Below are 6,020 nucleotides of genomic sequence, written 5' to 3'. Positions count from 1 at the left end.
TCTAGATTAAAATTATTAACTTAATATTTTAGGCGTTTATTTTTTGATAATTTTTTTTTGATGAAACTAAATCTATTTTTAACGAAACAATTATAACTGTCAAATTTTGTAACCAAAACTTTCCAAACAATTTGTTTGAAATCCAATACGCAAAATGGGCGTAATTTGTGAAAATGGAGAAATAAAATTCGGATTCATACTCCACCGACATAGCCGCACTTTTTGACAAAATCCAACGAGCACTTTTTTTGATTGTGTGTTGATCGGCTTATAGATCTGTTCACACTCCTTTTATTTTGCTATTTAATAAGCATTTTTTATATATATATTTTTATTTTATTTTGTTATTTAATAAGTATTTTTTTATATATAAGTAATATATGAAATTATATTTTATTTTTTATTTTATCATTAAAATTTAATACATTTTTTTCGTAAGTTTGGTAAGACTTATTTTCGTGTTTACATGTTCATTATTCACCCCATTATGGGGAGGGTAGCACAATATTCGAACCCACTACGATTGCCACTTGAGCTACCCCAAGTGGACTTATACATATTTTAAGAAGTCAAAAATTTAACTTGTTTACTTTGTAAAGATAGTGTGTTTAAAAAGTTTTTGAGAATATTGCATTTATTTATGGATTCAAAAAAATATTTGAAATAGTAAAAAATTACAATTTCACTTAAAAAAAATTGCCATATTTATATTAAAAAAATCATTTATTTCTGTAGTTAAACTATCCCATATATATTTCATTATATATATAAACTCAATGATATAACACATTGAGTTTATGTTGAATTAATTTTAGTGTTAAGTGAGGAAATTATTTTTCCACAAAGGAGTGTGAAATGACTTTTTATTTTGACAAAGAGCCTCCACCACCAATTGATTATACTATACTTAATATTTTTATAAAAAAATATTTTGTTTATATAATTATTGGTTTTGATTATTTATAAATTAAAAAAAAATTAATCATAAATATACAATAAAATATATTTTATTTTTTATATAATATATATTTCATATTAATATATTATAATTATATAAATGTTATTTTGAAAGATTTTTTCTTTAAAATATTTTGCATTTGAAGATGGAAATCTCAACCAAATGCAAATCTCAACCTCAACATTCTTTAGGGAGGCTTTTAGCCTAAGGGCATTTTCTTTTGTTTGAAACTCTTTTTTTTTTAGTGTTATTGTTATTGTTCTAGTGCAACAAAAGAGAAGTCTTTTACAATAAGGTTCTTCCCACATCCTAGCTAAGGACATCATTTTTTATCTATTAAGGTTTTCAATCTTTGTGAGGTCAATCTCAAGAGGTATCTTTTATATGCATGTGAAATCTGTTGATCTAATCTTTTCACTTGCAATTAAAATATAAGATCGGACAAGAATCCCCTTTGTCTTAATGCAACTCCTACACAAAGGTACGCAACTTTAGTCAAGGAAATCACTCAAAGATTAGAGCATAGAAAAAGACACTTTAATTTTCCTAGTTTCAAGACTAAATGCCGGAGCCAAAAGGAAGGGATGAGCCCTATGCAGTCCATTCTCAATCCTTCAAGGATGCCCTAAAGTCAGAGCTCTCACAACCAAATCTTAAAAATATTTTAGGGTCACTCTTCATCATGGAATAGGTAGAAGATTTTCTAACTATTGAGGTTACTCATTCCCAATCCGTCATTTTTTGCATAGGTTATGAGTGGCATGCCATTATCTATCATTTTAATGGGTTTTGGCCAATGGCATATCCTCTTTGGGAATGGGTCAATAGGACCTAGTCCCCAAATACAAACTTGTTTATGTTTGAAGGGTTTCTTTGTGGTATATTTCAAAAATCTAGAGGATTGTCAAAGGGTTTCTGATAAAAGACCCTAGTTTTGGGGACAAAGTGGACTCTCGTTTAAGCCATGGTTTCCTAAATTTGTATCTCTATCCATGACAACTATGGCTACTCCTATTTGGGTAAGATTCCCTAGTTGCCCATTCATTTAATAAACCCATATATCCTAGTTGAGTTAGATAACACACTCGGTAATTTTATTAATATAGAAACATATAGGATTGAGAGGGGATTATAACCATTGTCCACATATATGTTGAAATAGATCTTAGCAAAGGGTTGTAGGACCAAATCCTCATCAATTGTCATGGAAGAGTTTATTCACAGTTTGTGGATTACGAAAACACAAATTTCCACTGTAGGATTTGTTAACAACAAGGTCATCTCAAAAATGTTTGTCCTTCTTCACAAGGGCTTTCTCCTCCCTTGGAGGCTAAGAAAAAGAATCGAGGATGGCAAGTTCCACATGACCCAAAAGGATATATAAATTCTTTAGTTTTCAAGCAAGTTAACATGTAGCAACAAAAAGATTATGCAACCAAATCAAGTCCTTCAACCTTAGCTCAACAACACATAATGCCATTGCATGCCTTAGATGTTGGAGTCCAACCCTTGGATGGAGACAAAGGAGATACAACCATGATCTTGGCCTCATCAACTAGCGAACACAAATGTTTTCATGAATCAGATCATTCAAATAGTGATAAGGAAGTAGCCAATATTACAGACCTTCTAGAAATGGAATTTCCTCGAAGAAATATGGTCATTGTCTTCCCTTATTTGTTCCTCACAACTCCTCAAAATGGATAGTAATCTTAAGATACTAGCTTATCTTTTGATTTAGGATTTTGTTGGAATTCCTAAAGGACTATTCCAAAATTCTATGTTTTCATGAAATTTGTTATATATCTATATATATATATATATATATATATATATATATATATTCTCTTAAAATAAAAAATAATATTTTATGTTTAAAAACCATGAATAACAATTATTAATTTTTTGCCAAAACAAGTGGATTTGGTTAAAATTAAAATGTTTCATTTTTAATAATTTTAATTAAAACTTTATCCATTATAAAATTTTGAATTCAATCTCTATATTGTATTAATAAATTTAGTTATTAAAATTATAATAATTAAAATAAAATTTTAAAAATATATATAATTTTATATGGGTTAAATTGTATTTTTAAAATTATTACCATTTTAATTTAAAAAAGAAAAATTGTAAGTTTGGGAAGATTATATCTTCATCATGTCTAATATATCACCCTTATAGGGGTAGGAAATTGAACAAGCTATTTCACATCGAAGAATGCTTTAACAAAACAATCGATCACTGTCTATTCAAACCCCCCTACTTTTTTAATAATTAACTTTAAGAAAAATGAAAAGATCCAATTTTATTAATTTTTTTATTTTAATTTTTTAAAATTAAAAAAAATGAGAGATTTTCATAATTATTCATATTTAAATATCTACAAAATTTATTTCCGACAAAAAAAAACCATTATAAATAGAAAAATTCAACATCTTGAAATGTTTTTAAGTCATAACAATATACATTTCATTTAAATGAGGTAACAAATGGTGGTAGGGGCTCCCATATAAAAGCAGAGGGGATGGCTTTGGCTGGCCTACTTTCCATAAGTCATTACCTAAATATTCAATCACTTCAGATTTATGGAGATTCAAAGGTCATTATTGATCATGTCACTCAGATAAAAAAACAGCTTCTTGATGGCTGGCTGAATAGAATCATGGATATGTGGAGGAAGATGGAAGACTATACGATAAGTGATATTTTCAGATCTCAAAATGTCCAGGCAGATATCCTATCTAAAATGGGTCTTATCACACAACCCGACATCTGGAATATGGAGGTAATTTTTGAAGCTGAGAGATTTCCTATTCAGGAATTCTCTCTCCCTGGTTCATAGCACTTTTTGTCACTAAAAAGCCCAAGTACGTCTCTTCTATTTTCTATATTGTTGGATTTGTATATGCCACTATTTTGTCTTGCAGGTGGTAACAGATCTATATTCCTCTTGAAATTTTGAAAATGTGGCATATTCTCTTCCATCATTCTAACATCAGCAATGTACCTTTATACAGTGCATATATGTTTTATCTGAACACAGGAATATTGTGGAAATATTGAATCAGTCCTATCTAGAGTATATGCATTCAGATTAGACGAACTTATATTCAGAGATGATGTAAATTTTTGGTCGTTATATATCTTATATAATAATATGGAGCTTTTTCGTCCGAAGAAAAAAAAAAATGGAAAAATTCTACCTTATATGTGAATTTTTTTCAAATTTGATAAAGTTAATGTAACATATACAAAAATATGTACAAATTCTGTAACTATTACTTATTTTTTTTACGAAGTTAATAAAGTTATTGTAGCTTATACAACAGCTGGAAGTGATGTAGTAAAGGACGAGCATTGCAATCACGTAACTGCTAAATGTCGCATGTTGTTTGCTCCAATGTATCCGGTTTGTGCGTACGTGATTTTAGGTTGATCCCCTTGGTAAGTAGCAGATATTGCTTTGGTTTGGGGTAAAGATATTTATCCATCAAATTCGACCTTTTTCACAGTTTTTAACTTGTTTTTATAGTTTCAAGTCAAAATCTTCACAGTTTTGTAAATTTTTAAACTGTAATGGACGGTCAATTTGTCTGTCAAATTCGGGTCTCCGAAGTTTCGGTTATGGTGTTTGTTTGGCCAGTAATATTGTTTTTTATTTTGACGTAAAAAAAATTAAATTATTTTTTGAAAATTTTAAACTTATTTTATAAATTTTATTAAAATTTTGAAAAATAAATAAATTAAATTGAATATTTTGAAAATTAATATATATATATATATATATATATATATTTTTTTTTTTTTTCCTAAATTATAAATTATTTTTTTATTGATAAGTTTTTCTTATTTGATTTTAAATTGAGTTTTTATATATAAAATTTATATTAAAAAAAAATAAAAACAAGTTTTGATTCACCAAGTATCATAATAATTTAGGCTTTGTTATAATACCATGACTTATCAGTACCATATGCCCAAAAATCATAACTCATTTTAAAATCAAAATATTTTAATTTAATTTAATTTTATAAAACTTAATGCTTACAATATAACAAGATTGCAACCATGGATATTTAACATCATTTGACTATGAATATTATTAAGTTGTAGATAGACTTTGTTACAATACCATGGGCGAGTACCATGGCTTATCAATACCACTTGCCCACAAACTATAACTCATTTCAAAACCAAAATATGTCATAAAGATTTTATTTTATAATATTTTTTATTTTAGTGTTTAATATTATATTAATTTAAAATTATTTATAATTGGTTTAGTATGTATATATATATATATATATATATATATATATATATATATATATATATATATATATATAACTTGAGTGGGCCTAATGGTTAAGAGCATGTGTTTCCCCCAAGAGGTCATAGGTTCAAAACGAGAGGGGGGTAGAGTATGTATGCCTTTGTAGACTAAGTAGTCACACCATTGTGCTGAGGTGGGGTCCCTTGTCCCACAAACAAGGGGGAATGCTTTACAATTTAATTACTTTTGTGATTTTTTAGGATGTTGAATCCATACATGTAGTTAAAAATATATTTTAAATAACAAAAAAAATTATGATTTGATCAAAAATTTGTTTCACTAGAATTTTGACCAAAAACTCTAAAACATATAATAGTTAAACAATGCCTATGATGTTTTGGGTCTCATAATAGTGAATTTCATGACATTGAATCCCCATAACTTAACTAATTTGTATCTTATGAATTATTTCAAAAATAACAATTAAATTTGACTCCAAAGATTATAAACATAGAATTTTTTTTTTATTTTTTTTATATAATAGTTGGATTTTTTTTTTGTTAAGTTAGACACTTTGTATTACTTCAAATGAGGATTACATAGATCATTTTTTTTTATTATTGGTCTACCCTAAGGGAAACCAGACTTACTAGAGCATCTTGTAAATAGAAACTTATAAAAGCAGGCTGGTTGTGCCATACCTTGACATATATCAACATGAGAAGACAAAAGAGACTACTAGTGTTACAAGAAAAAACTAGTAAGTCATAACAACTATTGGGAAGA

Source organism: Pinus tabuliformis, chromosome X (assembly GCF_031772625.1).
Source record: "Pinus tabuliformis cultivar Carrire ecotype Pingquan chromosome X, CPIR1, whole genome shotgun sequence".
NCBI lineage: Eukaryota > Viridiplantae > Streptophyta > Pinopsida > Pinales > Pinaceae > Pinus > Pinus tabuliformis.
Note: the sequence above shows the minus strand (reverse complement) of the source record.